The 27,851-nt window shown below is 30.4% G+C and overlaps 1 protein-coding gene and 1 long non-coding RNA gene across 3 annotated transcripts in view; one reads left to right on the top strand and one right to left on the bottom strand.

Annotated features, from left to right (window-relative positions):
- Window positions 1-104: 104 nt before the first annotated feature.
- Window positions 105-27,851, bottom strand: part of LOC149897884 (uncharacterized) — a 37,164-nt gene continuing 9,417 nt past the window's right edge. For both annotated transcript variants that reach the window (XR_016458136.1, XR_016458137.1), the window contains exon 5: window positions 105-245. This is a non-coding gene — a long non-coding RNA (uncharacterized LOC149897884). The remainder of the gene's footprint in view (window positions 246-27,851) is intronic.
- dati (zinc finger protein datilografo) overlaps window positions 18,062-27,851 on the top strand; it is a 98,039-nt gene continuing 88,249 nt past the window's right edge. Inside the window, exon 1 of the mRNA XM_090115972.1 lies at window positions 18,062-18,519. The gene's annotated coding sequence lies outside the window, so the exon portion shown is untranslated. The remainder of the gene's footprint in view (window positions 18,520-27,851) is intronic.

The following is a 27,851-nucleotide window of genomic DNA, read 5'->3' as shown; positions in this document are numbered from 1 at the left end:
TTATTTCTGATGTAGAGACAGAAAACCACATTTTTCTGTAATTTGAAATGATAAGTTTACAATCATATTTCTTTCAGAGATTATTATACCTATTGTAACACATGAAAAGCTTGCAAAACTCATCATCATCACATTTTAATGTAGATCATTTTCCATCTGTCCACTTGTCCTGGATAATGACTGGATCTACTGATTTTGACGCTTTCATCAGCAGGTAGTTGTGGATCCTTAATCAACTTAACATCCTGAAAAAAGAATTAAAAACAATAAGTAAAATAAGAGCCTGTATCGTATGTTACTTGCATCATCGATCCAAAACTGCTAAACTGTTTTGACTGAAATTTTATGAACCATAGTTGTAGGGTCAACAACTTCTCTATCCAAATAACACGCAAGCAAAACCGCAGGCAATGGCTAGAATAGATATAAATTAGTCTCAATATTGGTGTAAATTATCTATATAAGTATTTTAAAATTATATATATGTATGATTATTTATCAGCCATTTGGTTTCCACACAAGCGAAAAGCTTAGTATGCTATCAGAAAATTGTCCAGGAATATTTTTTATTATCCATACTAATATTATAAATGCGAAAGTAACTCTGTCTGTCTGTCTGTTACTCAATCACGCCTAAACTACTGAACCAATTTGCATGATATTTGGTATGGAGATATTTTGATACCCGAGAAAGGACATAGGCTACCTTTTATTGCGAAATATGTACCACGGGCGAAGCCGGGGCGGACCTCTAGTTATTAATATAGTAATGTAGGTACATACTATATTCCTATTTATACAAACATCATTACTAGCCAAATATAGGAATATATATATATATAGGTTGAAATAATTGTATATTAAACACAATTTGTGGATCTTTATAAATTATCTTTATTTTCTTTTATACTTTATTACAAACTACATTGTGCCGTGTGCGCACCACGAACCACAGAGACAGAGAGGCAGGCAAAGACAATTGCAGTTTACAGTGATACCATACAGACTATACAATAACCAAAATACAGATTATAATATTTGCCTTTTCCAACACGCCTCCTCAAATTTATAATCTTTATTTTCTTTAACAATATTACCTTTACTTACAATGCTTAAAAACACAATATAATACCTCCACCCAATTTATTATCTAATTAACTTTTACTTATACACTATTATAACTTGAACTTGAACTTTTACTTATACAATATTATAACTTGAACTTAGATGTAAACTGTACTAAATTAATCTTAATTCTAATCTGTTTTTCAAAAATTTTGTCTTATCTAGACTTTTAGTTAACATGTCTGCTAAGTTACATTTTGAATCAATTTTAACAATATCAATAATTCCTCTTTCATAATTCTCATTTATATAATGATACTGCACTTCAATGTGTTTTGAATTTTTTTGTAAAATTACCATATTTAGCTATTGCAATCGCACCTGAATTATCTTCATACAATTTTACCGGTTTACAAAATTCTAAATCAAATGAATCACTTAACAAGTTTCTAATAAAAAGCACTTCTGACACTGCCTCTGACATAGCAATATACTCTGCAAAAGTTGAACATTTAGTAACCACATTTTGTTTATGTGTTTTCCAAAAAATTAAGTTTCCAAACAATCTAATAACAAAACCTGACGTTGATTTCCCATCTACATTATCTCCAGCATAGTCAGAATCTACCATACAATCTAATATTTCAGTGTCTACATTTCCATAGTATGTTAACTTTAAATCCTTAGTCTTAAACAAATATTTTAATACTCTTATTGCATATTTATAGTGTGTTTGACTGTAACAATTCTGAAACCCACTCAAATAATTAATACTATACGCTACATCTGGCCTAGTGCCGTTACTAATGTACAATAATTCACCTATTAAATTTCTGTAGTGAATACCTTCATCAATTTCCTTAGCTTGTTCTAATCTTAAATTAGTTTCCATTGGAGTATCATATAACTTAGAATTTTCTAAATTATATTTTGCAGCCAAAGATTCAATATATTTTGTTTGATTTAAAGACAATATATTTCTATCATTACTATAATCTATATCTATACCAATATAACTTTTAATTTTACCCAAATCTTTCATTGCAAACCTTTTCATCAAGCTAATCTTTACTTCTTCAATTTTATTTTTACTTTTACAACAAATTAAAAGATCATCAACAAACAGTAATATATATATTGGATCTTTGCTCGCTCTGTTTACATATAAACAATAATCATAGTTACTTCTTACAAAATCTAATCCTTTTATAAACCTATCAAAACAATCATACCATACTCTAGGACTTTCTTTGAGACCGTAGAGAGCTTTTTGCAATTTACAAACTTTATTGTCTCCTATTACAAAACCTTTCGGTTGATTTATATATACTTCTGACTTAACACAACCATTTAAAAATGCAGTCTCAACATCCATCTGTTCAATAAATAAACTATTTTTACAACTGTATGACAATAAAATTTTAATGTTTGCATTCTTCCTACTGGTGAATAAACATTTTCAATATAATCATTTTGCTGAAATCCTCTTACAACTAATCTTGCTTTGTAAACATTATTACTTTTCTTTTTTAAAAATCCACTTAACATCAATAACTTTTTTGTCTTTGGGCCTATCAACAATTTGCCAAGTATTGTTTTTATTTAAGCTATTTATTTTAGAGTCCATTGCTCTTTGCCATAGTTCATGATCAATTGAGCTCATTGCTTCCTCATAAGTATTTGGTACATTTGCATCAGTATAATTTACATAGATAAAGTGTGAAACTGGATTACCATATCTAGAAACTGGAATTCGCTTTCTTTTAAGTTTTCCTACTCCTACACATTCGTTATTCTCATCGTCATCAAGATTATCATTGTTTACAAGGTGTTCCGTAGTATTTTTATAATTCTCATCTATGTTTGTATCATTTTCATATTCAGTATTACATAATTTATTTGAAACATTCAATGTTGTATCAGATTCTAAATCATTATCTTTAACTATTTGATCATGTTGTTTTTCTAAGCAAATTAATTTAGTATTTTCTTCGACTACCTGAACATGCCTAGCATTAACTATCCTATTATTCAAAAGAACTCTGTAGCTATTTTCATTATACCCCACTAATATTCCTAATTTAGCTTTATCATCCCATTTACTTTTTCTTAAAACTTCAGGAACTCTTACAAAAACTCTACTTCCATAAATTTTTAAATGTTCTACATCTGGTTTTATTCCAAAAAATATCTCATAAGGAGTTTTATTTTCTAAAGTATTACCAATAGTTCGATTTTTTAAATAAGCTGCCGTTTTAATAACTTCCGGCCAATATCTTCTGTGAATATTAGCTTCCCTCAATAAACACCTACCTATATCCATAGCGGATCTATTATATCTTTCAGCTACTCCGTTCAATTCGTGAACATATGGTGGACATGGTAATAACTCTATACCTTTCTGTTTAATAAAATTAATAATATCCTTATTTAAATATTCTTTCCCATTATCACACTGTAATTTCTTAATTCTTTTGTTAAATTTATTTTCTACTAAGTTTACAAATTCTATAAAACAATTAGCAGTTTCAGCTTTACTTTTAATACAAAATATTCTAGTACACTTGCTATAATCATCAATAAATGTCAAGAAATATTTTTCTCCACCATAACCAGTTGTATTATGTGGACCGTTTAAATCAGTATGAATCATTTCTAAAATCTCTTTAGTTTTAGTTCTATTATTTTCAAAAGGAACATTAGCCATTTTACTTTGTATACAATTTGAACATTTCATGTCTACACTTTCAATCCTATCCGGCAAACCATCAACTAATTTATCATTAACTAGTTTATTTAAATATTGAAAATTTACATGTCCAAGTGCCCTATGCCATTTCTCTTTATAAGTCAATTTTACAGAATGAGTATACACATCATTTTTCAAGTTGTTAAATGCAAAACCTTTCATATAATATAAATTGTTAATTTTATGAGCAACAGTAATTAATTCACGAGACTGATTATATATTTTTGCATTGTCACCTTTAGCTACTATTGTGGAAGACTTAGTTATTTTAGCAAAACTCAACAAATTTTGATTAATACCTTTTACAAAATAAACATTTTTTAAATCTACATATTGTTTACTATAAAAGTTTTCAAAACAAATTTGAATATCACCTACCTTGGTCGCACTTAATGTTTTGCCGTCTGGTAATTTTACATTGACTGGAATTTTTAAATCTTTACATTTATAAAAATATGTATCGTTATTTACTATGTGATCCGTACATCCACTATCTAAAAGAAAATTTAATTCATTATTATACATACATTCTTTATTCTTATGGTTATCAAAATATACCTGTTTTACTTCCGGGTTTAATACTTGAGTTGTCCATGACTGCGGTGAAAAATTGTTTGAAGTAGGGATGTAACGATACATGATTTTGCCGATACGATACCGATACCGATATTTTTAGTAATGTATCGGCGATACCGATACCGATACCGATATCGATGGCTTGGTAGAAAAATAAATATGTAGTGAATTATGCATAAAAAGTTACCAACATTTAACAGAGACAACTGTTAATCGTATTCTTTTAAATAAAAATGCCAAATCAAAAAACAACAAAACCATTTATTTTAGTATTATTATTTTACGAAGTCAGTTAAACTTTAAGTAATACACATACAATCAGTACCTAATAAAAGTTTACTATTCTGCCATCCTTTAACTAGAAAGCCGTTAAGCCCACGAAGTGAGTTTCGAGTAAATGGCAAAAAACACGGAAATCGTTATTTCTTAAAAATTATGACACTTACAATAATTATTGTGAGATACATCGATCGACATTTAATTATATTATATGAATATTAGTTTTTACCCAGAAACTGTTATAATTTATTTTTAAATTCACTTTTTCTCGTTTAGTTCAGCATATAATCTGAAAATTTTAACTATTTACTGGACAAGCGTAACCATAGCGACTTTTTAGCTAAGTTATTTTGTATTTTTATTTTCATTTTGTGATTTATTTTATTTAGTAATAAAATGCTTACCTAAAACGTCGTTAAGCTACTATAACTACTTTTAAGCTATGACTTTCGTTTTAATTTAAATTTCAAAAACTTTATAATCAGCGTTTAAGGGTTTTTGGATGCTTTTGTACTATGATTCTATATAGTTGTACTAAATTTTAATCTTACTAATGTTAAAAATTTGCTGCTGTCTGAGGCTTTGCTCTCGGGAATTACATCCTCTAGGTCAACCAATGGAAAGGAAAAGGATCAAAAGCTTTTAGGTTTAAGTATTAAGGATTTAAACACTATCTAAATTAATGGTTTTAGCGTCTTATTGTGAGTAACAAGTATTTTAAACTCTTTTACTAAATTACTCTTTTAAGTTTTCAATAAAATTAACCTTTATTTCTCGTCATGTTCACGTTTATTTCATTACAGTGGCTCATTAAGGGGTTAAGATTGAGATAAATCTTCTCGCTTTTCTTTTTTGGAACCGTATATTCATTTAGAATTGCAATTTTAACGTTATTTTATAAATATTCTTCTGCGAAGCCATCATATGAGTCACGGATATGTGAGTACATATAGAACCACAAACAATGTAAACATAAATCGTTTCCTGAAAAAAAAAATTAAGACTTGTGCACAAGGTTTTTGAAAAAATACACCCTGGTTTCAATAGGGCTTCAAGCTCTTACATGTGGGATGCTCTTAATAAATAATGTAGAACCGCTTATCAAATGATTAGAAGACTCTTTCATCCACATTCAGAAAATATAATATATGTACCAGAATATGTGGAAAATAGCAGGAGGTAGAAAACTTTTTATTTGCTACAATGTAAAAAATACAAATCTTAATAATCTAATACATAAGAAAAAATAGCAATAGTTGCAAAATGGACTCCCCGTCAGCGGGTCAAAGGTAGTGTACTCCTAACAATTTTTGTATCACCATCTCTAGTACATTGCTTGACAGTCGATTACTAATTCCACCCAAGGGGTAAATTACATAATTAATAAATAGTTTTAAAAATTAAATAGTACAGACTGTCTTTCTTCTCTTTCTCGGTTACAGAGACAAATCAGAGTCTAAACAGAGAAGTACGATTGAAAGTTCGCACTGTCGTAACCATTACCTACCAAATTTTCGTAACTTTGACTTGTTATATTTTCCGTAATTTAGCTGCTAGATTGTTTAAAACTTAGTAAACCTGATCAGAAACAATACGTTTTGTAAAAGAAAATCAAAAACAATCGGTACTCTGCTTGGGAGCGACATTATTTCATCATCACTCTCATCCCCAAAACTGATGCATCACCAGAATCGGATAACTGCCTTTTAGCTAAAAAATGAGGGTTAGCTGCTTTGTAGCTAAGCAAAAAAGTGTTATTAGAATTTTTCCTAAATAAAATTACTTAACTAAAAAAGCGTTAAGGGCGAGTAACTGCAAATAAGGTAAGGATTTCCATTGGAATCGTTATATGAAAGCATATCATATTTAAAAACGTTATCACGTTAAAAATTAAAAAAATTCAAAATTATTTATTTCTTTCCTTTACATAAACAAATTTGTGATTGGAACACTCCTAGTAAGCAAATAAAATGCTTGTGTCAGGAGGTTCCGCTCTTCCTTAAAAAAATATCGGTATCGGTTGATTTATTATCGGCGATACCGATATATCGGCTTGCCGATATATCGGCCGATATATCGGCATCGGTATCGGTATCGTTACATCCCTAGTTTGAAGTGTCATCTCTGGCATGACCTCGACCTCTGCCTCGGCTTTGACCTCTGTAGGTTGCTCTAAAATGTCCTCGATGATTGTAATGCGTTTGATATCTGCCTGGTTCCTTATGTTGTTGATTTATATTCTTTCTCTGCCAACAGTCCTTCTTGAAATGGCCAGTCTTTCCACAAATAAAACATTGAAGTTTTGTTTTAATATTAAATGTACTCACATTATTTCTACCTTCTGAATTGCATGAAGTAATATTTTTCTCTTTAATTTTAGTCCTCACATAATCAACAGTCCTTTGTTCTTCTGGTATTACATCAAGGAAATCTCCAATATAACTATAACTTGGTGGGAGCGCTTTGAGAAGATATCTCAACTTTTCTGTTTCATCTATCTTTCCTCCGGCATCTTTAAAAGTGTTGATTGTTTTTTCAAAAGCGACAAAAAAATCTTCTACTGTATTATAATTATTCAACTTTACTTCTTCTATGTTTGCTCTGGATAATATTTGCATTGCAGTAGACTGGGTTAGGTACATCCTGTCAAATTTTCTAATAATTTCGTAAGCTGTTTTACATTCACTAATATATTCTAGTTGACGATCTGAAATTGTGCTCATTATAATAGTCCTTGCTTTTAAATCTTTTTTCTTCATAACATTTTCATCTTTTACCGGAACACGTGTCGTGGCGGGCTCGTGACATTCCTTATACTCCAACAAGGTCATTAACCTCAATTTCCAACTTGAATAATTTGCACCATCAAAAATAGGTATCGTAATATCTTCAATCCGGGCTTGCTTAGCCATTGTTTCAATATTTCTAATAATCTTGATCAATTTTCAACCTTTCCTTTTATATTCAATTTACTTGTGTAACTTGTACTTTTACGTATCTTCATAATCTTCTCGTGATGTTGATATTTTTTCATAATTTATCAACCACGCTCTGCTACCATGTTGAAATAATTGTATATTAAACACAATTTGTGGATCTTTATAAATTATCTTTATTTTCTTTTATACTTTATTACAAACTACATTGTGCCGTGTGCGCACCACGAACCACAGAGACAGAGAGGCAGGCAAAGACAATTGCAGTTTACAGTGATACCATACAGACTATACAATAACCAAAATACAGATTATAATATTTGCCTTTTCCAACAAGAACAATACTTAAAAGAATGCTTAAAACCTAGGGTAGTAGAAAAACTAAACTCCATAATATTTTACCTCAACCGGGAGTCGAATTCAGAACAAAAGCATTATATACTAAATGATGAATACAACAATATTGTAATGGCGATATTAATCGTTGGATCGCCGCGAAATCTGCGCAAAATACTAACATATTATATATTAATGCATACAAGATGGCCGCGGATACAAATATACATGGCTTTTAACGCGGGCCTGCTTTGGGTTTTTATTAATTTTCTGTTGTTGCATTTGTTGTATTTAATAAAAAAATCGGTGGTTTATTCATTCAAAAGACTCTTTAATATTCAATTTTTGATAGTTTTTATACATATTTTATACCATGGTGTACAGAGAAATGTCGTGGATTTATAATAAATACTTAGCGAACTATACTTGGAATTTATAATATTTTAAATTTTAATATAACATTGGGAAAATATAGAGCTTTTTTATAATTGATTTACCTACAAGATAATCCTTTTAAAAAACAGATTAAACGTGATCGATTTTCGCATATAAGTAATGTAGTTGTGTCAAATTTCATCGAAATTTTTTCATTATTTCGTGATTGAATTACAATCACAGAAATTGTATATGTCTAATGTCTCTAAATGCCTCTATATTCATTCAGTTAAAAATAAATTGGAAAATAATGAATCCTCTGAGTCTCTCGACTCTACACATTTTAGCAAAAGGAAATCCACATGAAAATCACTATCAAAACTTGCAATTAAACTGTATCTTTTGTGATAAAACTGCACTGTATCCAACAGGAATAGAACCGACGACCCCTTTGAATATATGATTTGTCTAGTAATTGAATACCAGACCCCTCGTCTAAACCTATCTATTGAGGTAGGTCAGTATATGTTGCTTACAAAATGCCTTTCAGTTTCTAAACGTTTTCAAATCTCTTACTACCTACATAAACTATTTAAGTTTAGGATTAGTTTAATCTATTGGTTAATAAGTTAGATTTCCATCAGTAGTTACAAAAATCTGTATCGAACGGCTTTCAAAATGGAAGACAAAATTTAACTGAAAAAGTGTCCATGCGAAACCAGAGCGATTTTAAACAAAATGGCGGATCAGAATTAAATGAAATTATTCAAAATATTCAAACATAATTTCGATGAGATAACAAAATTCCAATCGATTTATGCTTCGCTAGAATTAATAACAAATAGTTTAAACTAAACGCACACATGCACACGCAGTCCGTAAATTGAATTCCTTCCCGCTATATATGTAGAGTTTTATAATACACAAAATCATTATTTGATGATTTCGAGGTGTACGCGAGTCATTGGGATGGGGCAGGGGGTTCCCCATCCCACCGGTTCAGGCACCATTGCAGCAACTATGCAATTCTCAGCCAGTGTGCCTAGCGTGGCTGATGACAACGCGTGTATAACACCTACGCAGCGCGCAAAAAAACCTACCGCGCAAAAAATACTTCAAAAAAATAAACAAAAAAACAAAAAAAATAAACTCTTTCAAACCGGCCTAAAAAAATTATCGAAAATTTCATATACCAATCTTTTGGTTTTCAAAATTTTTCGAAAAATCGCGCGCATGCGTCCGAGTCACCGCCCGCTGACACATTCAAGAGGATAGTTTTACGCAATAGACTTTATTCAGTTTTTTCACATAATCATCATAGATTTTAAGTGATTCCATTAATCAATAGAAATCAGCAACACTTGAACGCAATAGAAAGCAACACCGGATTAATTTTGTAAACTATAAACTAGTGTTAAGGCAACTGAGAGGCAGCTCAGCTTGGATCTGTTGTACAAGGGCTATCTAACATCTGCAACCATCCGGGAGGAGCCGCTGATCTCTTACAATAAGAAGAAACCAGTGATCCATGGAGAAGGGAAGAAGAAGACGAAGTAGACTCCACACATGCAGATCACACTAAGTTAAATGCGCAAGAAGCTAAAATCCTCCAAAATTTTATAGCAAAGGGGAAATTAGCAATAAACAAATAACAACAACAGCCATTTGACGATAAAGAAACACGTTTTTTCGCAATAGAACAAGTTTTACGTTTATATCAACCGTTATTACAAGGAAACAATAGAAAAGAGAATTTAAGCATTTCAGTTCTTTAAGTACATTTAAACAACCTGGTTATTTTTGGAACTTTACGATTCAGTTAAATTGATTTTTATATACAGACTCTCCATATATATAGTGAAAAGTAATTTAGTGAAAGACTTGGACTACTATTAAGGCTAAGTGATATTTGAGACTTTTGGCAAATAAGTTTTGGAAAATTTTCGACCAATTTCATCCACCGATCCAGATTGTACGGAAGATGAAGACAAATTAAACAAAACATTCTCGTGCCTTAAATTGGCCTTAAATTAATAGTAAAAAGGGTAAGATAAAAAAAGCCAAAAAAAGTTACAAAAAATATCTAAATTAAACTGTTTACCTACCTGTTGAATCAATTTCTAGATTTCTTTAATAGTACAAAATTAAAAGTAAATTAATATTAAGACTTAGTTAAATGTTTTTGTTATTTCTATACCTGTAATGTTTTATATATTATATAAAATTGTACGGGCTTAAAATAATAAAAATACACGGATATATACAATAAATGAAGACAATACAAAGAAAAACGAATTCTATAATACTGAAGATACCATAAAACGAAAATCTACCGACCGAAACACTTCAAGAGAAGAAGAAACTACCGTAGCGAGCCTTCTACCAATAGAAGACATTTTTCAAGGTAAGTTTTACATGTTTTCAGATTTATTTGTCTTTTGTTGTATATTTGCAAATTTTTCAATATTGCGAGCATTATTCCGGACTTATAATGAGCGTCCATGTCGAAGCCGACTCAAATTAAGTCCTGTTTCTATCTCGCTTGCACTCGCAAACACTCCCGTAGCGTCGGTGCTATCAACTTCATTAGCACTCAACTGAACTACCTTCATTATTTTATCGTGTTCATTAACATTATTTTTAATTTCTCCTAATGATTGTCTATAAAAATTATCATCTATTTCTAGTTGTAATGTTTCCTTATCGTCATTATCGTCAAAATTGTCGTTAGACTAGTGAAAAAATGCCGTCCTTGAAACGGTGTGTCAAAGTTAAATTTCTTGAAGCGTAAACGACACCCCGTGTGTAGTATCCGATGCCAAGAATGGCATAGAAACATTCGCCTAACTTTCGTTTTCGTCAAGTCAAGTTCAGGTTTTGCCGATGATTCGAGGAGGGTGCAGCGCGCATGCCCGAGTCATCGCAGTCATTGCCCAGCCAAATTATTGATTGCGGGTAGTCGGAAAACTGCGGGAGGAAGGGGGGTCGTCATTTACCAATGTGATAGTTTTCACAACGCTCAATTATGTAGGGAGGCTGGGAGTCGGGGGGAAAAAATGTATATATCAATATGGCGGATTTCAGCCGATTTTGTATTAAATTCTATCAGGAACGCCTGCGTGTTCGGAATTTATGGCGGGGCTTGCAGCGATGATGGGTTTTCATTATGGCATGCTTAAAATTAAATTTTAAATTTTCGGCCGCCATCATCAAAGGTCTGCTTCGACATTTTTATTGTATGCGTATTGGATACATTGTGAGGGATGATTGCGATTATTTAGTTTAACGTTAACAGTACTGATGATTATTTTGAAGTAGAGGTCGGTGGGAATTGTAAACGTTTCAATTCAAATAAATATTTCTAATACTTTTCTAAAGAATTCTATGGCAATTTAGAATTTAACAAAAAAATGGTACAGTCGTTGCATCGCTATTGCGGCTTAGCGTTTTATTCCAACGGAACTTTTCAAAACGAATTGAAACTTTTTTGAAGCTGAACATACAATTTCAAAGATGAATGAAGATAACTTCGGTATTCCGAAGCTTTCGGACCTTTCATAGTCGAACTAGAAAATATAACACAAACACTAACAGATACTAATCATAGTCTAGGGAGAGTAGATGAAAGGAACCGCCGAGGATATCTTTATTTGAAACCACTTAAGATCTCTTCCTTCTGATTTCTAAGTCTAGTTGGAAGTTAAATATAAAGTTTTTAGTGCAATCATCTATCCTCAATACTTAAATAGAATGAAAAGGTTTCATTGCCTGCGTATAACGAAATAAAGTTTTTTTACTTTGCTAAAACTGCAGTTCATATAATTTTAAATACATTTATAATAAACATTACTTTTAGGTACCTACATGATTATTAATTTCTTATATTTAATGAAATCGTAACTGTTTCGAAACTGTTATAAAGTATAATAATTCAATTCAAAGCTAAAACTGGCGCCTGCAAATTTTGGTTAGCAATATTGTTGTGAAGTAAAATTTCTAAATATATTTAGACGTTAAATAAATGAGAAAAATCTTTTGATTCTGTTAATTAACAATGTTCTAATAGAAAGAGCTTTTTAGTGATTCGCATGAGCTTTTCCCAAATTTTTTGGTGTCAGTTATGATTCTCTGTTTCTTTATGTATATAGTATAAGTAATATTATTAGGTACTTATTTATTTATTTATAATTACTTCTATATAATAATAATTGTTTTTGGAATCAATTAAATGTTATATTTGAAATATAGTGTTACAATTTGGTTTAACGATACTTCGATGACAAATTAAAACGTTTCCGACGGACTTTGTCTTTTTAGTGACAAATACATTTTATTCAATTGCTTTGAAACCATTTTGAAACATTTAAGTGCAACAAAATCTAAGACAATAATTATCAGATTATTATATCTTAAAAATGTAGCTTTACAATATCCTAAACTGGTTCGATCTCTATGTCCATTGTCTATGTCTATTAAAAGAATTCTATAAATAACTAATAACATGCTAATTTAATCCTAGAAACTATTTTGAAACCAAGAAAGTGTGTAAAATATGAAAATATTATGAAGTAAATGATTAAACAAAACTACAAGATAACATTCTTGTTTAGCCGCTTGGAATGTGACGTTTGCGCTTGAAGAATCCTCAGTAAAAACTGTGAGCGAAGTCTAGTGCGTACACGATGATAGATACTCTACTAAAGATTCATTTTTAAAACATTGTCTTTGAGATCGACCCGCTCCTCGGAAAAGTATAACATGTGAGCGTAGAATTTATTCCTTTGTTCAATTCGGGTACAAACGAAAACGTCTCTTTTTAGCACGATACAAAAGGCTTATCTCCTACTTGCAAGAAAAATTCATCATTAAAACAAAATGCCAATGCTCCATACCCTACAAGGAGAAACAAGGCTTTACTTAATTCTGACAGTGGAAGATAGATAAAGGCTCTTGTTGATGATGATATTTTACACTTTATACTAACTAAACTCTGCTCATTAATAATACCTTCTACATCTACATGCACAAATTTATGACACAACAGGTTTTGTATAAAAGAGAAAGATATTATAGGAATTAACATCAATTGTTCTTAAAGTTGGAAGATTATTGAAAAGCTTTTGTCGTTCAAGTGTAAGCAAAGTAATTGTTGTAAGTAGCTTAAGTTATTTAAAAAGAAAGTAATATTTATTCAAACCCTTATTTTTATCTTACATTTTAGCTTTCTACGGTAGTAGCAGCAATTGAAATAGGTAATTGGCAACCAATTACGTTCGCCCAAAAGAATAATAGTTATTACATAGAGTTTACAATTGTAGAGCAACAATTAGTAAACATGAATCTTAAAACTAGCCTACAAACATAAAATCTAGTCAAACAGCAGAGTATCTTGCACATAATCGTGCGGCGTCAATTTTCTAACACCATTAGCACATACACGTGTTTTTGTGAAAGAAAAATCTCTTTTATTACATTACGTCGTGTCCTCTTGTGTTTTGCATACATTTGTGGTACAGTTAGACAATGAATGGTTAACAATTTTATGGTATAGTATTCCGGGTGTTTGATTTGCGACGTTTGTTCTTGCTTCTATAATGTTTTGTTGGATTTTCAATGTTTGCGTTTTGTTTTGTTGTTTTATTCAACAATGAACAACGAAAGAATGCTCTACGCCTCTCTACACTAAAAGAATTTGACATAGTGAGGTTAGAGTGACCATACGCTTGTTTGATCTAAATTCACCGTTATAGTGGTAAACTTTCTTGATTATTTCACATTAGGAGTTTTTCTACCGATAGATCTTTTTTAAACATTACTTCTGTTACCTATACATTTTCTACGGTAAATATCTTTTTCGTTATCAATAAACGTCGTCTATTTTCTGTATGGCAGACATAAAGATGAAAGATATAGACGAAATCAGATAGTGTTCCTATCAATATTACTTAGGTATAATTATAATAAAGTAACATATCATTGATATCTAAGTATTGCTGTAGTGTTAAAGTAGGTAACTAAATCTTTTGCTTGAATAAGGGCTGATTTTTTAATCCTTGTTTAAAACTTATTCGTCGAATAATGTGTAAAACTACCATTTTAAAAACGTATTCTAATTGCCCGTATTTGACAGTTTACGTGAGATTTTAATATTATCGTGTAATACTTTATTGGACGGATAAGTTTTATCCAAGCATTGAAAAATCGGCCCTTAAACAATTAAATTACTTGAATTAAATCTGAGAAAAATATTAATATATTGTATCATTTTCATAAAACAGTTTTAACAAAATCTTATTTTAATCATTTTCAATTGAACTCTCTAGCATCGAAGATATATTTGACACCATACAGTTATCTCCCTTGCACGTATACGAACAGATAAGGACCGAAATAGCCTTCCGTAAAACAGAGCCTAAAGGTAGATAAGAAATGTAACTGAATTCCAATTAATTAATACGGGAATTGGAAGAATGTTAGCGGTGTTAAGGAGCTTATACATCTTCCATCCTTATTATATTATAAATGCAAATAGTTTTGAGGATGGATGATGAGGATGAGGATGATGAGCTAAAGACTCGGCAAATGCATACATGCATATGCTCCTTTACTAACGACGAAATAAATTTTTATTGTGTACACTTCCACGTCTTTTTTAAAGTGAAACTTAGCTGATCTGACATGTTTGTAATTTGGCACAGAGATAGATTCGCAAAATTAAAAAAAATATAAGTAGCTTTTATTGACCAGGGTCGCACGCGAGGAAATCCGTGGTCTTGAACTATAACTAATTATAAACGCGACGATTTGTATGGATTTTTGTTATGTTAAAGCTCGTGTTTTTATTTCAAATATCGTACTGTTAAATTTTGATCTAATCGAGGATTTTTTATCGAAGCTACGTTATCCTGAAGGCTCATTTACATTGCTTCACTATATTAATTGCGTCCTTCTTTTTGTTAAAGACAGAAAACCAACAGCAAAACAGTTTTTTTATAAATTCACAGGGTTCATAAATATATTATAGAGATTAAGATCATATTAATTATTCATTTAAAGAAATATTTATTTATTTATTTACTCTTCAATAAAACTATACATAGGAAACTTATTGCTAATATAAGTATACAAAACAAAAAACAGTATAGTTTATTAGGCGGCCTTATCACTTAGAAGTGATCGCTTCCAGGCAACCTGGGCAAGACATATAATACATTTGGTCAATTATTTATCATTAAAAATAATAAGTCTATAGTACAATGGTCTTTAGATCTAACTAAAATACTAAGCCCTAATCTATAGTAATGGTTAGGGAGCCAGGTGCAAATTTGGTTAACTATTTCCTCTCAAGAGATAATTCGTCAGACGCATGAGAGTATAGTATTATAAAGCCTCGTGAACGTCAGCTGGCGCTCGGTTGGGGGGGTGAGCGGTTGTAGCCTCCCACGCACATAGGAAAAAAAATACATTCATTCATTCATTCCCTCTCAGCTAAAAATTTGTCAAATTGTAGCTAACCCAATATCTCAACGAAAAAAAATAGTCAGCTGGTTACAACATGGTGTATTATACGTCAGCTGGTGTCTCGAACATGAAAGTTAAATTTAAAGAAAAATTTATTTTCCGTTATTTCCTCTCAAACAAAAATTTACCTGATGATAGCTTATATGTAACTGTGGATAAATATATATGTCAGCTGGCTGTATCTTGGTGGAAAAACCGTCAGCTGTTACGGGAGGCTACAACCGCTCTTCCCCCCAACCGAGCTCCAGCTGACGTTCACGAGGCTTCATAATACTATACTTTGATGCATTTTACTAATTACCGCTTGAGAGGAACTTGGTCATAAAATCTGCTGCTGGCTCCCGGACCATAAAGCCGGATAACTGTTAATAAATATTTTTAGAAATTTCACTATGACTAATTTGTACTTAATTTTAAACTTTGTTACATTAACGATTTTCCTATCCATTAAGATTCATATTTAAATACATAATATAAATAGTTAGGCCTTTTTAAGGCGAAGTCGTAAATAATATCTTACAAATGTTGTTAAAAATAGATCCCTAATACTAATTTTAATTCAAGAATGCATATTGTTAAAAAAGGTGTTTTTTTAAGGATTGGTATTTAAAATACAACATATTTTTTCTCAAAAAAGAAATTCATATACATGCAAAAGATACTATTTATGCAATTTTTGTATCATGCTTAAAACTTAAAATCCTTAATTTACAGTAAAATTAATAATTATAGTAAAATTAATAATTAATAAACATTGAATCTGTATTTCGTTATGTACACATTTGTTTAAAAAAATACAATATTTGCAAGACAGGGTGTACAGTCATTAAAAAAATATTAATTAATTAAATAGACTTCATTTTGATTTAGTTAAATTAAAAACCAGACATATTATTATCGGTATTACGGAACTTATAATCTGCCCCTCCTTAATCTACGTATGTATCTTTTAACAATTAAAAATGTAGGTACATTAATATTTTCTGTGTCTAATTACAAAAAGCACCCGATTACGTATACAAAAGGCGACCTAAATAGCAATATATTTATCCCTATCAGACTCTATCAACGCTAATTCCCCACAATAGTACCAATAACAGTAATTACAAAACGTTAAAGATTTCTACGCGTCCTAGAAACGGACGCCCACGGTCTAGCATTTCTTTCTATACCTAATACATACCTAGCTAAAATTCATAGTGAATAAGTATAAGAACTAGCTTCTAAAAAAGGAATTAAGCTCAAACATTACAAGTCCGATTACTATTTTGTCGAAATACTAACTCTATATATTAATAATAAGGTTGATTTTTGAGTGTGGGTCATGCGCATGTACGTCGTTTTACTACGGGAAGCTACATTGCAGGCCAATGCACGATGCATACAACTAATAGTGTTGTGCTTTGCATTGAAATAACGATAGTGTTGTTTCGTTGCGAGTGTCGATAACTTTTTTTTAAAGGCTCGAATTTTATACGTGTATAAAGTTATTTATCGGTTCTAATATTGTATCATTTTAAAATTATGTTGTATTGAATGTTATGTCATCTTGAGCAATAGTTTTATTAGTTTTAAAAGCTGAATCAATCGTTTAACAACTTATAATTTCACCATTACTTCTTATAATTTAACTTATTATACTTTTTAAAAGCATATAATGCAGATTGAACGTTAAATTTTTCTGGAATCGTTCTATAAAATACCGATATTTTATAACGATAAAATAATTCGTTATTATACCATATAACGTATAACGGCTGCCTCAGCGCTCGATATAGGCTAAAACATATTATTATATGCAAGACGTTTCTTGTACTTCGCGAAAACTAGGGCTGCTCTACCCGTTACTTTTTAATCGATTTATCGATATATTTTAGAAGTTTAATTAACATCTTCTTTGGAAAGTTGATTATAACGATAAATTAACATTTTTTACCGTGTAAAACTATAGAGAAAGACAAAGATACACACCTTTATTTTATCGTTACCTTTATTGAGTTAAATTAAGTGTAAATGTTTAAGAATTTATCGTTTAGTATTCATACAATAATATTTCTATAGTAAACGTAATTAAAGCCTTAAATAACAGCGACATTTTAAATAAACGACACATAAAACATCTAATTCAGACGCGACGCGCTCACGACTCTACATAAAAGTTCCGAAGATGATTTAGTTTCTAAATCCTAGCACAGCCCTACGCCCCGCAGGCAAATATGAACGAATGTAAGTTGACTTAGAATAAGTATGTTCCTGCAATCGAGAGTCGGCCAGTGTTAGATCATAATGTGTTGAAAGTGCATGCGCGCAACACTACGCCGCAAAACAATGAAAACTCATTGGCAATTTTCGAAAATTTCAAATTAACAACACTCCGATTTGCCAACGCGGCGGCGCGGGAAAAAGGCGCGGATTCCGTGTTCCAAATTCGAAAATGTGACATTGACAATTCGCGCCACCGAATTTAAAAGTGACAGCGCGCTGGAACGTGGAAATGGAGATTTGAAATTCGCAAAACGCCATTATTCCGTGAAATTGGAAAAATCTTACGCAATGAGATAATAAAAAATGTGTGCGTAATTTCAAGATAAGGATTTTGGCGCGATCCTTGGACGCGGTGTTTGTTAAAAGTTACGGACTTTAAATAAAGTTTGTGTCAGTTTCGAAGGTTGAAAGAAAAAGGTTAGTGCTCTGTTGTTTAAAAATATAAAAAGTACCTAATATTTAAAATAAGAATTATGCGAGTGATAAATATAGCGAATGAATGAAGAAAGCGGATGTATATTTATAGAGAGGACAAATGAATTATGGTAGTCTAATTTTGGTATAATTATAAATAAAAAATGGGTTTCAAAGTAATTCCTAAAAAGCTTCAACTTTTATGTACCTACTTAAAGCTTGAGTATTTTTTTCCGTATCCTAATTTTGTACATGAATGATTAAAATAAAAAAAAATACGATAAAAGTAGTAGTAACAAGACGTTAAATTTTATAATATTTTACAATACAATTATATTTTATTACAATATTGGTAAGTACGTAAGTTCTGCGCGGGAGTCGAAAGTATTTTAAGATTATATTTAAAATCACTTTCGCAAATAACTTTTATAGTCTGAAAATAATTCAAAATAGTATCAACTATTTTAATTTATAATTAAATTGGTAGTTAAAATATAAAGAGATATTTCAAAAATTATAAGAAAAGTCCTAAAAAACGATTTAATTCTTTTAAATTTGCTTAAACATATCATGGGTGTGGATTTCAACTTATTTTATACGGAATTTAAAAATGGAGAGTTTTAATCTTAAATATAAAAATGAATCGCAAAATGTGTTGGTAAGCGCATAACTCGAGAACGGCTGAACCGATTTCTATAATTCTTTTTTTATTATATTCCTTGAAGTACGAGGATGGTTTTTATGTAGAGAAAACGTAAATATGTACCACGGGCGAAGCCGGGGCGGACCGCTAGTTTCTTATACATATTTAGATAACCTACCTATTGCAAAAAGCTGGATTTTGTGACATTTAATATTTTTAAGGGAAAATATATTATAATCATGCTCTTAATTATTAATAGTCTTAGTAACACTTGACTCTATAAAGATTTAATAGTATGTAATATTTTATTGTGAAACTATTAAGTTAATAATATAATTTAGAATAAAAGTTAGTGGAAGTTGGAAGTGGTAGTTTCCAACGTTACAAGCAAAGTAGCAAATAATGATTAAAGCTTTCATCTTATAGAATGTTAATACATATTATATTTATAATAATTTATGTTTCATTAATCCATTTTTTATATTTTGGAAACTAAAATGATTATACATTTACATTTACACAAATAAAGGAATAAATTTATAAAAGCTCTACATTTTTTGAAGTAGAAACCACAGGTAATAAAATCGAAGTTATATAATAAGTTTTTTAATAGCAATTCAAGGTAAATTATAAATTGTAATGATTCATTTAATCATACGGACAAATAATAAGAAAAATATTGGAAAAGCCCTAAAGAACATGACTACATCACGTTATCGAATCATTAAGATGATAAGCGGTGAATTAATAATAGCTTAACTTTCTGTAGTAATGCGCATGCGCTTAATTTACAAATAAATATTCAATTTTAAACAAAACAATAATAAATCTAATAAATTATACTTATCTTTAATGTATCACAAAAATTGCTTCTACTTCCAAAACAATGCTTTATTTTCTATAACCGCTTCCGAAAATCAATTATTACAAGACTAGCTTACCGCCCGCGGCTTCGCCCGCTTTGTCTAAAACCTAATAAATTATATACTAAAACCTTCCTCTTGAATCACCCTATCTATTAAAAAAAAACACATCAAGATCCGTTGCGTAGTTTTAAAGATGCATACAAAGGGACATAGGGACAGAGAAAGCGACTTTGTTTTATACTATGTAGTGATACGAAGATGGAGGTCGGAATATTTGAACGCTTTTCACTCAAGATACATTAATTTCCCTAAAAATAGGATGGTTAGTTTGGTTGTTTCAAAAATATTATAAACGTTGTAAATGTAATAGACAATATTTTATTTGAAACACAGCTTCAATACGTAAATCAAGCTCTATACCAAATACGAAAGAAACTGTCTATTTGTTTTGTTGTGCGCCTGAAAGGCCAAACGTATTATAATGAATTTTTAATATAATGTAGATAGATAGAAAATTAGAAATAGAATGGGTGAAATAAGTAATCCAATAGGTAGGTACTATGTGTGCGCGGACGCATAGTTACCTACTAAGCTCTAAATTACTACATTCTTTTATCTAAATTATTAAGCTAAAATTACCTAAACAAACTAGGATAATAATATATTTCGTACTAGCTTTCCACCCGCGGCATCGCCCGCGCAGTCAAAGAAAAACCCGCATAGTTCCCATTCCCGTGGGATTTCCGGGATAAAACTTATCCTATGTCCTTTCTCGGGTATCAAAATATCTCTATACCAAATTTCATGAAAATTGGTTCAGTAGTTAAGGCGTGATTGAGTAACAGACAGACAGACAGAGTTACTTTCGCATTTATAATATTAAGTATGGATTACAAGTCGATAACACATATGTAATCAAATTGTTTCTTACTTTTTATCATCTTATTGCCTTGAATGCAAAGACACTAATACCAAACACATTTTCGGAGTTGTTTAAAAGATAACTGTTCATAGAGCCTTGGCTCTATCTATAAATGTGAATTCTCCTGAGGATGCAAAGGACTTCACTTGAACTTGGAAATTTAATAATTATAATCTTCTTTATATTGTTATAAAACATGATAATTTCTAATTCCTAGATGGATGTTTTCCTGACCCTTTCACAAAAACCAGCTCATCAGACTTATAATGTGATCTAGATTTGATATTCTTTATCCGTATAAAAACAAACTATAGTTTAACCTAACCGGGACTCGAACCTTACACCACTGAGCCACAGGTCATCCATCAAATTGCACGCTTTATTAATATATAAGATGCGTTGCGTAATACGACTTAAAGGCAATATGTTACTGCGCGACGTACGGAGCATGCCCGATGAGATCGTCGGTTCGATTCCATTGTATCACGAGATTTTTTCGTTTTTGACGTGACGCCTAAATCGTATTAGATTGCTAGTTTATGTCTGTAGCTACTCTAAATCGTACTAACTGTACGCCTGCAGCCTTACTTGTAGTCAAAAGAAATTTCCATGGATATTGTATTTACTGCGAAAACTAGCCTATATCACTCACTTAATCATACGTGATCATCATAGAAATGAAGAAGATAAATAAGCGAACAAACACACACACACACACACACACTTTTATTATATTCGTTGTGATTATGCCATTTTACAGTCAAAAAGTTGTCATCTTGAAAATCTTACTTGTGATTTGATGATAGACGACGCATGCAGCCATAAAAATCTGATACAATTTAGTTACATTGTAAGCATTTGATAAACAACATTCTATCCTGTCACACATTTTTACATCGATTCTTTCTCATCGTTAAACATTTTACAATGTAATAGACAGCTCAAATCTACCAAACTTAACACTATCTACAATTTTTTTTTTTACAAAATCTTTTTTGTAAATTACGCTGTTTTTTACCGTTTATCATAGATAATTATTGACGATATAACGATAATTTTGTAAAAAAATGTTTGTTCATAATATATTTTCTCTGACCAAGTCACGATAAATTCAATTAAGGATCCGCTATAACAATGGAAACACACAAAATTGTATAGCCGAGCGTAGCTTAACGTAAATTTACATACATTTTAATACAACTAGTACTGAATCCTTACAATTTTTAATGCACCGGGAATCGAACCGTGATTTCTCGATAAAAAAACCCGTTTAAAAACCAGTTTTAGCGTAATTAGAACAGTCATAAAACTTCTATGTGTTGGAATTTATTAATATTAATTTCTTGCGATCCGTGTGGATTTTATTTTACTTCGTTTAATGTTGTAGATAATTATTTAAGTTGAAAATTATTATAATAAATGAGAAAATAAAAATAAACTTAATTACTTATATATGTAGGATGTAAGACTATTGTCTAACATGGACTGATAAATTGTCCCTATACGTGAACGTCTTAGCGTGATGATATATAGCCTTTCTCGATAAATGAGTTATCTAAAACCGAAAGACTTTTTCAAATCGGACCAGTAGTTCCTAGATTAGCGCTTTGAAACTAACAAACCAACTCTTCACCTTTATAATATTAGTATAGATTATGGTGTAAATTTTGTAAAGTTATAGTTTACATTAGCCGAGGCGATGTGATCGATTATGATGATGAAAAATATATCATCATCATCAGCCCACATACGTTCCCACTGCTGGGACACGGGCCTCCTATGAGGGTACAAGCTATAATCCACCACGCTGGCCAAGTGCGGGTTGGCAGATGTCACATAACGTCGAACTTTTGATTCTTCGACATGCATTACTCACAATAATTTTCCTTCACCGTTCGAAAAACATATAAGTATTGAAAATATAATAAAGAACAAGGAAAATGTATAAAACCAGTCAACCTATGACTTAGTTTATAAACTAGACACGGGCATTATGCTTTTTCCAGCAAACGCCATGTATTAACTTTATTATCAAAACAATTCATTGTTCCTTGCGTTTTATACTCGATACTAAATTGGTATCTACTTCTTTGTTACGTGATATTTTTAGCACTAGGTATCGTGCGTGACTTTGTTCGCTTTTATTTCTTAATTATGACAGTGGTAGAAACGGTAGAACCATAATCAGACAACTTTTCTATGAGTATTTCATGTTTAAGTTTATAAATACTCTATACTTAAAATAATAAAATCTATCAAATAGGAAAACTAAATGTATTTTTTAATTTATGCTTTATTATAAATGAATTAAGGTAAAATTTTGCACATTATGTAAATTTGCTCTTCATCTACATAGCATCAAAGTCCAAAAGATGGTTTTAAAGTTTTCCAATAGTTAACAAACAATATTAAAACATTAAATTCTACGAAAAATAGATCCCTAGACTATGTATACATAACAAAAGCATCCAATAGTCCGCTAGAATAAATAAAAGCTAACATCAAACTCCAAAAGATTGAAAGTTTGTTTTCGCTCTACAAACACACACACATACGTTTTTCGATACATTACTGGATGCATCACAAACCAATGTTTGGCTGCCGTGCCAAAAATCACAAAGGAGTTTTGTGCGGGTAACCAGTTTTGATACTTTAAGTAATCTTGTTGAAATATAAAATCTGTATCCATAAAATATAAATAGCTTTTTTTTAACCTTTTTGCTTGACGGATTATTATGATGTTGTTCGGTAGATCTGAGGAAAGACATTAAAAGTGATAAGGGTAACCTGACAGAAGAACGTTCACCGGGACTTTTGTGAACCAGGGAAGTAATAAAAGAAAATATACAACGACGTCATGCAGATAGTCCTCATGGTTACCATGTGTTTACCTCTAGAATTGTTATTAATGGAAATCACATATAATTTTATGTATAATATTAAAAATAATGTTTAAAACGTAATTTGTTTTTTTTAGTATATTAACCACGCATTAAAGGACCGTTGTTCCACACAGACAGTTCACGTTCAGTTTTCAAGTTTACAAAAAATACATATTCATGAGTTTATGTAAGAGTTAGACAAACATGTCATTTGTTTGAATACATCCAAGCAGTTGACCCGTTTATGTCACAATAATTGCTGTACTGTGAGTAAAGCTCTATATAAAGAAACATGCAAATATTCCAAATAGAACTAAAATACGAAGGTATTGCTGCTATGCATTAAGACATTATAAGAAAAAGTATCAAAACGAGCCGGTCACTCTATTAAAGGGTTAAAAATCAAGTAATGCAAAAATAGATTGAAGAAAAATGTACATAATCGTATATATTTTGTAGAACTGTGCCAATCCGACACTCTTCGTTAGTGTGTGTGTTAGTTTTTTGTGTGCGAATTGGCGGTAGTTCAAAAATATTTATAAAGATTTCATATTCATCGGTAATAAATGAATCTATTTTGAAACTAATATTTAATTCTATGTAATACTTGGAGATATAAATATGCAATTTATTATATTTTAAATGTCAGGTCAAGAAAAACTTGGTACAAGCAAATTAATAAAATAATTGTGAAACCTTTGAATATATTTATTGGTAAAACGTGTAACACTATTACATAGATAATTCTCCTTTAAATTTTTAATTTTTTAAAAGATGTGATTTTAACTACGAGTAGTTTAAGAAACGTGTAATAACAGGCCTAACATTTCATTAAAGACGTTACCTAAATTAATGCGATTTATATATTTTGATAATTTGGCAAATTCAACTTTTTTATTCTAGTAACTAATTATTAAATGTCTTACATTAAGGATTACATTTTTAAAGAAATAAACATGCTAATATATATTAGATATAGGTAGTATTTTTAAAAAACTTTGGCAAAAAAAACTTCAACACACTAAAAAAAGCATAGAGCTAGCAGGTTTCATAGACCTAGTAGAGTTCATAGATTTCATAAATACTTAATCTCTTTATATTATCATATTCATATTTTATTTTATTTTAGTTTTTTTATCATATAAAAATGATTCCAGATTAAATGCCTAGATTAAATCTCAGACCAAATAGGACATAATAGTGATAATAGACATTAGCAAACAGCGAAGTTCACTCCAAACCTCAAAAAAATCACTTTCTTTTCAATATAACATGATAGAGATCTCAAATAATTTCTTTATAAGCCGGACAAAATCCAGACTGCATGTGCATGTGAATTCGCGCGTTATTTTTATCGAATCAACCTTGAATTTTGGGATATTTTTGTATGCGCCCACTGCACTTGGCTGCTGAATGAGATCTCCATTTTGATTAAAAGAATAACATTGATTTTTTTCAGGAAGGGTTTTTTTTGTTTTTTACAATGTAAGTTCAAGGAAATTGTCTATGTGTGTATTGCTAGATAGTTCTATCTTGGCAAAGTATAAATATTTGTTTTTTTTTCTTTTCTTAAATAGGTAGGTAATCTTGTGCTCTATGATTTTATTAAAAGTTTTCTTGTTATTTTTCTTATTTTCTAACATGCATGTGACAAGCACAATGATAAGTCCTAACTGGTGTTCTTCAGGTAGACAAAAAAACTAAACGAAGGTTGGTGAAATATATATATGTATATCCATGGTACATAATATTATCTTCGTAGAAATCCATATAGTAGGTAGGTACATTTATATTTATTTCCATTTCAAAATATTGCTATTAAATTAAACTTGAATAGCTCTTCTTTTTTTCTGCAGAATTCTAAAAGTTTTTAAAATGTACATACTTCAGTTAGTAAATTTACAATATTAGCTAAAAAATACACTTTTCCTTATAAAATTTTTCAGGTACCTAAATTTTATACATTTTTATTTATTTTTTTATAAATACAGCTCTCGTCATCGTTTTAAAAAGACTCGCATACATTTTGAATCCGTCTGGAGTCAAGCCAAAAGTGTTAAACCTGGTAAAAGTACATCACTCATATTATTTTAATAGCAAATAAATATAATATTTTATGTGTAAGGTGTTTTGTGTTTTATGTGTTTTGAAATACTATTGATATTTACAAATAAATTGATTGTAATTTAATATCATATTAGGAATAGTCGTTAGATTTTATACGTCTATCTATATATCTGCAAAATTATTCGTATGAAAATTTTCAGTGAAGGGAAATAAATACCAAGAGCAGCCTTGTTACAATGACTGTCTCCATCAGACAAAGTTAGGGAAATAAGAAGAAAAAGAAGCAGCAATTAATAGAAAATAATAAATATCACTATTATGGGAACAATTTTAATTTAATTTTCTCTAGATTTTTTTCAGTCAAATAATTTTAAGCAGTTATTTTCCACCACATCTATACTATAATATTATAAAGAGGAAAGGTTTGTATGTATGTATGTATGGTTTTCACGCATAAACTACTGGACCGATTTCAAAAATTCTTTCAATATTAGAAAGCTGCATCTTCACTGAGCAACATAGGCTATAAAACATGTAGGAAGCGTGAAGCCGGGGCGGACCGCTAGTACCTAATATATATTTTTATTCCGTCAATGTAGGGTAGGTATATCTTAAGGTAAGTTTACATTTAGGGAAGACTGCAAAGACTATCTCTACATTCCATACTCTACATTCACCAATATCATTTTCATTTTGTTGCAAAAACTATACATATGATATTATTATTTAGATAATATTTAGATACCTAAGAAAATAACATAAATAACAAGTTTTCGGTTTTAAAATATCAAAGAAACGTCCTTACTACATCAAAAAACACACATCAATGTATGTACTCAACACATATGTAAATCATCGAAATTCATTATCCCATTCGCGCGTAAACGAAAAGCAGACGTACCAACCGTCAAACATAACGGTTTTTTATTCGCCGCTAGCTGGCCAAACCACGCCTAGACGAATAAATTCAAAAATAGAACGGTTTCCTGCGATCCGAATTCTAAATTTAAAATATAAAAATGGCGCACCATCCGGCGTCGGCTAGTGAATTTGTGCATAAAATTGCAACGGGCATTACTCGATATAAACATCAGAAATAGAACGTTAGGCTGCGGGCACACTGGCGATGTTTGTTGAGTTTTATCTGTTTTGTATAGTGTGCGCTATGCTTATACGGAAAAAATATCAATACGTGTTAGAGAATTATTAATTATTAGATTCGTGCTTATGGAAATATTTTTATATTATCTTATGAATTATTTATTTTATATTCACAGGTTGTTCAAGTTAATAATTGTATTTTTATTCATATTCACTGTACATAAATAACTTCTTATTAGGTAGGTACTATAAGTATAAATACATTTTTAAACATATCATAATTCTTATCGTGAATCCTGTTAATATATTATTAGGCCTTATCATTAAGTCCTAGGTATAGATATCTTTAAATCTTAGTTAGATTGAAGAAAATGATATTTCTCTATAATTTAAATGACTAAATTCAAATTATATTCAAAAGCACAAATTCAATACAAGGTGTTTGAAATGTGTTTCACAATCGAATCTCAATACGATTTGATGAATCGATTCGTTTATGATCGATAGATCCGCGTCAAATACAACTTTATAATATGATTTATAAATACTTGAATATACTCGTTATAAAACCTTATATATTAGTTTAAAATGAAGACTATTTCCTTTACTTTAGGTAATAATGTTAAAATATTAACAAATTTTGATAAATAATAATATAAATGTTCTGTTTCTGTCTGTTTGTCATAAGCGTACCTACCTGTATATTTTAGTTAACTCGGGTATAGCGATAATTTAAAATATGAGATGAATACGTAATATTTAATTTAAAAAAATCCTACACCGAAGTGTAGCGAAGTAATTTTGCAATAAACTGATTTCTCATACTTTTTAAAATATAGATAAATATGTACCAA

Source organism: Colias eurytheme, chromosome 24, assembly GCF_061535395.1.
Source record: "Colias eurytheme isolate Ceu_HAF_F1 chromosome 24, ilColEury1 Martin Lab GWU primary, whole genome shotgun sequence".
NCBI lineage: Eukaryota > Metazoa > Arthropoda > Insecta > Lepidoptera > Pieridae > Colias > Colias eurytheme.
The sequence above is the reverse complement of the archived record's forward strand: the minus strand, read 5'-3'. Positions and strand labels throughout refer to the sequence as shown.